Raw genomic sequence first — 9,499 nt, forward strand, 5'->3', positions numbered from 1 at the left:
TTATTCACATCCATCTGTTTGTGCTGCATGTAAACTTATTCCCTCCTATATCTGCGTCTGTATGTATGTATGTCTAACCATGTTGAATGATTAAGTTTCTTTTTGTATATTGAGACTACGCAAGAGTATTACAGCTCATTGTACATCCCACTTTCACACACAACATCATTTGGCCATAATTGAAAAATCTACTTAATCTCCCACTTTACGAATACATATTTTCTACGGGCACTACACTAGTATTACAAAATACTGAAAATTGAAGATTAAAAAAATAAAGATTTTTGAGTCACCTTGACCACAGTAAAATCCTGCTTACATAAATGCATAAAAAATAATTATCCAACAATATATACAGAATATATAAAACAATCTAAGTGGGGTCATTCTGCATGACGAGTACTTTTACTTTTGTTACTTTAAGTACATTTTGTTGCTGGTGCTTTTGTAGTTTAACTTCAGTTTTGAATGCAATGATATGACATCACTACGTCAAGAAGTAGAAATGTTTCCATTATTGCGATATGCATTTAGTTTTATCATATAAAATATAAAGTGGTAGTATCATGAACGATACGATATAGCGCACCCCTTGTACTGTAGCGTTCTTACTCGTGAACAGGACAGGGGAAAGGCCATGGGTGTATGAAGAGAGAGGCAGTGGGAGCAAAAGCTTCAATAGCTTTTGTTATAATCCAATTAGAAAAAAATGTGAAATGATAACATAATTTCACCACAATGAAACTGCATATCAGTCAGTTATAACATCTTTTTATCTACAGTCCTACATCTTCCCCGCCCACCTTAACCTGGTACAGTAAATCCATGTCTAGAACTCAGATTTTTTTGGGACTATATATAAGTTTATGAGTGCGAATATGAGCCAGGCCTCACTCTGCCCCTCTTACAGCACGGACTACAGTGGCTTGTCTTGAGTAACACAGGGCCATATGTTTGCTTGTACTGAGATAGGCTTTAATTGGTGCATGCGAGCCCTGAAATCAAACCCTTAATCCTCACAGTATTAACACCACCCATTGTAGACGTTTGGAGTTGGATTAGACCTGCAATTTGCCAGCAGTTGTGACATGATAGGCCATACAGTGTGTCCACATTGCACAGCATCCGGAGGACACAATGACTTGTTAAGTTTCAAGGTGTCTTGAAGTAACCAGCACACCACTATTATTTCTCTACAGCTGTGCTATAAATGCTAATTTATGATATCCACATTTTGTTGACACTAATTAACTTGATTGGATGTCCAAATAGACAGCAAATTAAATTACATATTTTTGGAGGCCAAGATCACCATGGGGTCTATTGAGAATTCTCCTATGGGATTTTTGCATTAGATTTTGCATCATTGCAGAAAGTAAGCTCTGTGACATACACATGTTTCTGATGCTTACGCATTTTGTTCAGCAGGATAATCTTCACAAATGAACACCACTTTTATGATGTTTGAAGCGTTAATGCAGCCGACAGAAGTAAAAAGCTAACGTTATGCTATAGTGAACTACACCACGGTCGCATGACTTTAACGTCACATCACAGCCGTTATCCTTAAGACAATCTTCGACAAGCCAACCAGCAGTTTTGACAAGCTAGTGAATAGATTGTTTATTTACAATCTACAAGAGTTTGCAAGAGCCCTGAAAAACACGACTAGAGGCTGTGAGGCGGTCTAGTGAGAGAGTTCCTGTCCGTGTCCAGCGCCAAGAAGTTTAATGTCCCATTAGTCTCATTTAGTCACTTGTTAGCAACCGCCTTTTAAAGGACATGTAAAAACTTAAAAATTCTCAAGTGGGGGTATATACTCACATATTTTAACCCAAAAACCCATTCAAAATCCTCATTGCGTTTGAGAGGATAGACCCCAGGGCGCTAAAATGCTAACTTACTTCGAGGTTTAAGAACTCATTCCTTTGGCGCCCTATGTCCGAATAATCCTGCCGTCATGACTGGTTGTATCATTGTGATGCAACAGACAGTCTCAAACTTTTCTGGACAGAGAGAGATTTAAGTGTCGCATCAGGTCAGGTTGGGCTAGGGCTGCAAAACTTACAGGCTCTGTCAGGCTGTGCTGGATTAGGGCTTGAAGACTACAGGCCAGGGCCACGCTAGGCTGGGGTGTGGGCCCATGAAGGCCCCTAATCTCTAGTCCAGACTGCATGTTGATTTAGATTAAATTAAAGTCCCCATTTTATGGGTTGGATTTGGAAGTAAAGGATCTAATAAGTATTAGACCCCTGGAGTGCACAGCATGTTAGCCCAGTCTCTGGCTACAGGGGTCTCAATGTTTCCAGACTTTGACACTAAACCCTTCAACATTCATTGAAAAGAGGCGCATTTAAATATAAAGTCAACTCTACTGTTAAACTACAGCTGCAACAATTTGCTGACTAATCAATTAGTTGATCTCCAGAAAATGATCACCAACTATTTAGATAATCGATCAATCGTTTAAGTCATTTCCTAAGCAAAAAAACATAACAAGCTGTTTTCAGTAATGAAAATAATCATTTGCTGCAGCCCTACTTAAATGGAACAAGATGGTACTTTGCTTATGGTGCTCAAAAAATGCATTAGAAAGACTCAGCAGCATTGTCTCTTTTCAGAAGTTATGACCCGGTTACTCAAGATATTCCACAGATGTGCATTTCAAACACAAAACCTACACAATGAGTCATTTCTTTGAGGAGTTTGCTACTTGTATAATGCATGTACATTTAAAAAAACAAAACACATAAAACAATAATTTATGAATATTTCCTGATACTTAGGCCTTTCGGTTAGTCAACTCAGGCCTGGTGGGCCATCAGGCTTTCACTACACTGGCAGAAATCCTCATCCTAAAACTCAAATTCTGGTCCTCCACCCAACCTTTGAAAAATCCTCTGACATAGTGGCGCTCAACTTGGCCTTTCTCATCTGACAGCAGCCCACTGGTCAGCCAGTGACACTCGGCTCCCTGGTGTATTTTTGTCCTGCTGCTTCTCCCCCTGGGCTGATACATGCAGTGGCACCCCCTTATAAGTCAACCGCTCATTCCAGGAAGTGACAGCTTGTGCAACGGCTTGTTTTTTTTCCCCCACAGGCATCATTGTAGAGATAAGTAGGAAACGCCAACATGAAATGGTCAGATTAACATCTTGAGCGTTGGCTGCATCGCAGTAGGGAGTGAAGATCAAAGCGTAAAATATTCAGTTCAATTATGATTTGTGAACACAAAGGAGTCTGTATCAAGGACATGGGCATAAAAAGCAAGATGATGAGAGACAAACTGTGGCGCCACTCAAACAACAAAGACGGTACAAAGTTGATGAACACATGGAGAGTCATTTCTGTAAAAAGAGCCAAACTAACACTATGATTAACTTACTGTCCAATGCTTTGAACCCCTACAGGTTTGTCTCCAGGTTTGAGTCAAGGTTAGTGCTGTGCCATATAAGATAAATTCAATTCAGTTCATTTTATATAGCCCAGAAACACAAAATGTCTCAAAGGGCAGGATATGACAGCCTTCAGTCCTTTGACCCTCACAGCAGACAAGAAAAAACTCCTCAAAAAATATTATCACCATAATACCAAATGGCAATATTCTGACTAGTTGACACAATGACATCATACTGTTACGTACAGCAACAAGCATGGCTGAAAGTGAAATTTTTTAAAAAACTGTCTTAGCCTGTGTTTTATGAAAAAAATATGACTAATTTGTTAGATCTCAAGGATACATATGTGTTTGTGGGAAGCCACTTAATGCAAGTCATATTTTTTTATTGTTAACAAGAAAAACCCTTCAGGTAGGGCTGGGCGATATGGCCAAAATCTTCTATCCAGATATAGGTCATTTATAGATCTCAATAACTATATAAATCACGATATAGCATCTTTTCTGGTTATTCGGATAATGAACTGACGATATGAAATAACTAAGGCCTATTTTTGTATGCTCCAAAATAGGGATGGGCATTTGGAAGAAACCTGCCAACTCAATTATCTATAACGTTAACGATCAAATAATCGATTAATCGTTGCATGCATATATGCACAAAATAAAAAACATTTATACAGTTCTGTCCAAAAGCCTGTTTTGGTAAAGGACGCTTTTATTTTGAAAGGACTAAAGAGACTTCCTGTCTATCATAAAACTAAATTGAGTGAGATTATACTGTAAAGATAACTTCAAGAAGTTCAATGTTTTAGCCCCCAAAGAGGCAGGAGGTTAGTTTTTAGAGTAATCTTGATTAGTTAAGTAAGTTTTGGATAAAATGAAACCTACTAATTAATGCTAGCAAGGTATAATACAGTAAGCTAGTTTGCTCAAATTATAACTCTTGTATTTCTGTGTGTTTTATAATTGTTATTGCAACTTTCAGTTTGCAAACTGTAGCTTTATCCAACTTTATTTTTCGGCTCATTGTCTTACTCAGGTAAGGCCGCAGAACTGAACGCTCGGCCATGTTTCGTGATCGAACAAATTCTTAACGACTATTAATCAATCATTGATTAATTATTCCCATCCCTACTCCAAAACAGCATCTCTATGTCCGCTCCAGCTTTGCCCCCACCTGAAAGGATCGGAACTTAAAGCGCAAACTAAATGACTTAAATCTTGCTGTAACGCAATTTGCCTGCTGGTTTTTGACATTGTAATACAAACATAACAGAAAAATATATATAACAAGCATTTTTATATCGTTTAGGTGATATATTTTGTCATATCGCTCAGCCTGAGTACTTGTTATTATCAAATTAGTAATTTTGTATCCAGATATCCCTATATTTGTTTTCATCACCATAAGAAAAATGATAAATTATTGTATTTTTAAAATTTTGCCATGGGAACATTTTTTATTTGTCTTGGTAGACAGCAGACATCTGTTGGGTCACAGAAGCACATGTAAAGAAACAACCCTTTGCTGGAAAAGTGGTAGAAAAAAAAATGTTGTGCTCGCATGGTTTAGTCAGCAGTAATGGTGTAGGAACAGCAGCAACAAGGTAACACTGGCTTTTTTTCTACAATAACCCCTGTTTAAAACCACCATTTAACAAGGATTTGTCCAAGTCCTGGACCTCTGAACCATGAGCCCTTTATGCTGACCAAGCTGTTTCTAACCAACTCTCACATTCAGCAACTATAAGCTACTTACAACAATTGCTCTAATGCTTATTTAGCTCAAATCTATAAATGTATATGAATGGACCCATAAAACTCATTCGGTGACCAGTGGAGGCCTGGTTATCTCTGCTTAACACACACAGCCTTCAGCAGCAAGACGTTCTGTCCTCTGCACTGCTTGGCAGGGTTATGTATTTTTTAAAAAGGGGAAGCACTCATTAGGGTTGAATCCAGTTTAATTAATTCATTATATTACTCAAGTGCAATTTGAGTGAACTCCTGTAACAACAGTCCACCACAACTGCAGGTTCTATGAGAGGAGCCATCTCGCCTGACTGGGTTACAGGTCCCTGAGGACCTGGAGACACCTCACAGGAATCAGGTGGGCAATAACAGCAGGGACACGCGTGTGTATCACTACCTAATACCACAATTTCACATGCACCACTCAGGGAAAATTTAAAAGATTGTGATGCAAGATTATTCTGCTAAACTCAGTCGACCAATGTGCTTTCACACTATGAAACCCTCTTTGATGTCCTATCTGTCTTTGCAGCTTGTTCCAGAGGAATTTTTGCAGCTGGTGGGAAATGATTAGCAGCAACCTTTCCTTAAAACCCCTTCCAGAGGTAGAGTGCAGGTAAAATCAAGCAAAACTTATTTTACGCTTCCCTTTTTTATCTGACAATCATGTATTTAAGGCTTAAATGCTACAAAAACTATTCGTTACACTAATTCAATAGTTTCCAGATTTGTTTGTTCATCATAAACTGATTTTTTAAACCCATTGAGCACCTTTGAATGGGGCCTGCACACACAGTCACCTGTTGCACCTCTATTTAACGAGTCAGGAATAAATAATTGATCCACAGCGTCAATGTCCCATAGCTTCATCAAACACTACACACGGAAAACAAAAAACAAGGCATTTTCCCGACAGTGTAAGAGCTGAATGTCACATATGAAGCATTTCAACATAACATTCCTGATAAGCGCTCAGTCGTGCACTCACGCTCAGAGAGGAAAGTGCGGCTCTCAGCTACTTACCCCGCAGCAGAGTCCATGGAGAACCTTATACAGTCTATGTGGGGAACAGGAGCACAACGACTCGTATCCACAGGCTGAAGGCAGTGGAAGTCACAAACTATCCCCACAAGTTGATAAAAACAGCCGTAATGTCAGCGCTGTGGTGCTTCTCTTCACCGACCTGTTCCTCACATGATAGCCGCCGTGTGTGTGTCTACTGCCCCCCGTGTTGTAGACTCAAGACAAAGCCGGAGACAGCAGAGAGAGCTGACTTCCGGTTGGTGTTTTCCTAAAATAAAACTCACCATTAATGATTAGAGAAGTGGTTGAGTCAGCGGCGGTTCTAGACCGATTTTACTGTGGAGGGCAGTGTTTTATCAGAGGGGCACATTAAAAAACGACCAAGATGATATTTAAGCATTCAAAACCTTTATTTTAGCTTATTTAAACATCTCATTTAAGTAGGCTCATTGAAACAATGAGACTTATCAACAATAACAATTATTTTTGTACGACAATGACATTTGTCAGTTTTGTGCACAATTACTTTTTTTATTTTGAAAGTGCAGTACGGTGAGAATTATCTTTTTTAAATATATATATACAAGCTTTTATTGCACATACATATATATATATATATACACACACACACACACACACACACACAAGCTTTTATTGCACAATTAAACTAGGCTACTAAACAATGTACACATTCTGGGTTCCTTTTGTGTACAATGAGATATTGTTCAAACAAAAAATAGGTAAGAAACAGCAAAGATGACATGTAAACATTCAAAACCTTTATTTTAGCTTATGTAAACATCTCATTTAAGTAATTTTGGAAGATACAAATACATTGCTTGAAACAATTGTTAGAAAAATTGCATGAGTAAACCTTCAAAATTGAATTATCTGACACCAACAGGAAAATACCTCACCAATTATTTCTGCGCAGTCTTTGATGGGGAAATGATGAGCTGGAGTCGTCCGAGTTCTCAGTTTAACATAGTTTTATTACAATACGTCAAGAAATGTGAATTACAGAGCTCTGGGATTCACTTTAGGAATCAGTTTAACTGTCCCTGATACACACAGACAGGTTTCAGGTCATGAAGTCTGAAAACCTCGTCTCTACTCCTGCAAAAAACCCCAGTTTTACACTAACATAGTTTAATTATATCAATGAAGGTAGATTTCTTCCAGGAAGTCCAGCCTTCCCCCTCCGCTGATTCGCCAGTCTTCTTTCATACCGTCACACATCAGGCCACCTGGGCAAAACAATCACTGCTACCCAGGACAAGGCCTTGTGGCCTGCTAACAAACTTGTTATGACGAACATACTGCCTTATTATGTTCTACAGAAATATAACAACTATTCTTCAGAGTTCTACATGTTCTTTTAAAGGTTAAAAAATATAAGACAGACAATACTATTTTTTGTGATTATAGAATCTTAATTAGTTTAAGCAAATGGAATATATGTAATTAAAGTAATCATAGTTTTCTACATCAAAATTAACACACAAACACAATCAATGTATCAAAATCATATTACCTGATTAATATAAATGCATAGAGATAGACATTATCAAGGTTCAGTGAATTACGCATGCATAGTGACCTGTGATGACTGTTGGGAGAAAAATGTCAAAGAGGAAAAGAGAGGAAGACAGTAACATTTCATTTTCAACAAGTATAATATTCAAATTATTCTAACACAATGAGCCTTACCTAGCCTGGGTATACCCATGCTGATTTGCGCGCTCGGTTTCGTTTGGAACTGCAAGTTCATGGTGTCCATGACCGATTCTTAGCCCTGCTTTTGCTATCTAATCACAGAACGGGGAGGGACGGCAAGACGATGACGCGTACTATTCGACAGACGGAAGCTTGTAGTTTGCTTACGGATCCAACATGGCTGCAGCAGACGTGAAGCTCTCTTTTGTTCTAGCTGTAGACAGTGTTCTAGATAGTTTAGAGCAAAAGTTTATTTTAAAAGAAAAACAACGTTTTGCTTTACACTCTATCACCACCAAAAAGGATGTTTTAGCCTTGCTTCCAACAGGATTTGGCAAAAGCCTAATCTACCAACTAGCCCCGTTAGTGGCTAAGCTAATGGGGTTTAGCGAGACCCCGGTCGTTGTGGTCGTCTCGCCATTGATCGCCTTGATTTATATCTCATTTGTGATATAGTCTGGCGTTAGCCAGGCTAACGTCATCTGGTATAATTGATACGATTGGCTAAGAGCTACATACAGACGATTATGATGGACAATAAACAGCTCTGGACGATCGTAAACTACGGCTCCTCTACGGAAAAATGAATAGGTGGTCTCCAGACTACATCTCATTTGTGATGAAGACTTACCTACGATAACAATTGTTTTTTAGTACGACAATGACATTTTTCATTTTTGTGCACAATTCTTTTTTTTTATTTTGAAAGTGCAGTACAGTGAGAATTATGTTTTTTAATATATATACACAAGCTTTTATTGCACAATTAATCAAAGCAGAGTACCGAAATATGAAAACCACAGGAAGGTGTAATTTTGTTAAAGGCAAATATGTGTCAAAACCAAAACACCATTCTGAATTATTATTGTGGTGCTGCAAATCACACCATGAACATTTTAATATATTTTCTAATAAATATGTGAATAATGATGCAAAAAATAACCACTCTGTACTACGTTGTGAATAAAATTATAGTTGCAATATCAGTCAAAATATCAAAATATCCCAAATTCTAAATATTTCCAAAATTGTGCGGTCCTACTGTAACGTCAAGTCAAGTCAAAGTTTATTTATAGAACACATTTAAAAACAACCTCAGTTGACCAAAGTGTTGTAGTTATTAAAATACAATAAAATTATAAACAAATATAGTAATAAATAAATGTTTTTGGTACTTGTTTTATGGTAACAATTAATGTGTAAGCCTGCATTTGGCCCATTTAGCCCTTTGTTTGAATTTTTCTTCTTCTGATGAAACGTGCAACAGACTAGATGTAGCAAAGATGTGTTGCTGCCCTCTAATTACGTACTGTCTTTTATTTTGAAAGTAAATTCGCCCATGTCCGGTACTGCTCTGTCTGTGTGTGGCTAACTTCACACTGCTGCAGCAGAATTTGAAAAAGCTGCGCTTCCGACAGCCTTAAAAAAAGACATCCAATAGGAATCCAAGTGTTAAACTTGGGCTGGTGTCCATTTCGACTGTCAAGTGGATTTTTCTCAGTCAGCATAACATATCACAGAGGTAACAACAGCAAAGCACACACAGGATGTGTCTGTCATATCATCTTTCTGCAAACACTTAATAGCCGACTTGGTTGACTTTGTTGT

General features: G+C 38.0%; 1 protein-coding gene across 2 annotated transcripts in view; it reads right to left on the reverse strand.

Moving 5' to 3' along the window:
• mical2b (microtubule associated monooxygenase, calponin and LIM domain containing 2b) overlaps positions 1–6,359 on the reverse strand; it is an 87,120-nt gene extending 80,761 nt beyond the window's left edge. For both annotated transcript variants that reach the window (XM_059335011.1, XM_059335010.1), the window contains exon 1: positions 6,176–6,359. The gene's annotated coding sequence lies outside the window, so the exon portion shown is untranslated. The remainder of the gene's footprint in view (positions 1–6,175) is intronic.
• Positions 6,360–9,499: the final 3,140 nt, after the last annotated feature.

This window comes from Centropristis striata, chromosome 6 (assembly GCF_030273125.1).
Source record: "Centropristis striata isolate RG_2023a ecotype Rhode Island chromosome 6, C.striata_1.0, whole genome shotgun sequence".
NCBI lineage: Eukaryota > Metazoa > Chordata > Actinopteri > Perciformes > Serranidae > Centropristis > Centropristis striata.